We start from the raw sequence: 740 nt of genomic DNA on the forward strand, positions 1-740 counted from the left end.
GGGAAAATTATTTGGGGGAACCCCTGAAAGGCAAGGAAAACCTGTATTTGCCTTGCAGATAATCATCACCACCAAAGAAAACTACAAGAGAAACAATGCCCACAGTTCCTAAGGGGAAAAGGAAACAGAAATTTTCCAAAGCAAATACAAACTTTGTTAGGTCTTCTTAAGAAATCTGCTCTCATGACAAAGACAGTTTGCGATATTTAGTTATATTCTGTGACTGATCTTAGACGAGGAGCCACAAAATGTTGAACTTCAGTCACTTCTCACACCAGCTATTTTTAATTCCCAAGAAATAAAGAATATTTTGTAGTTTAAAATGGTTTGGGGGGGGGAAGAAAAAATTCATTTCCAACACAAAAACATTTTCATTAAATTCAAATTACATGGTCATAAAGTTATATTGGCATTATATTGGATTATATATCTCCAATTACATATGGGGAGTTGAGTAGTCCCCACAGTGTTATAAATAAATAATGTTTCAAAGGTCATATGTATTCAAAGGCATAGGTATCACATAGGGCTGTATTTAATCTCTTCCTCCTAAATACTGTATACCAATCACACACACACACACACACACACACACACACACACACACACACACACGGTGAAAAAGGTCAAATGTGCTGCAGAGGGAGTCATTTTATTAGATGGTAAATCTATATCTTTATTGTGTAATTCCATGACACAATACTATTTATATTCCTTTTTATTCTCTTTTTTTTTTTTTT

This window comes from Rhinopithecus bieti, unplaced genomic scaffold (assembly GCF_001698545.2).
Source record: "Rhinopithecus bieti isolate Rb0 unplaced genomic scaffold, ASM169854v2 scaffold_1455, whole genome shotgun sequence".
In the NCBI taxonomy this organism is placed as follows: Eukaryota; Metazoa; Chordata; class Mammalia; order Primates; family Cercopithecidae; genus Rhinopithecus; species Rhinopithecus bieti.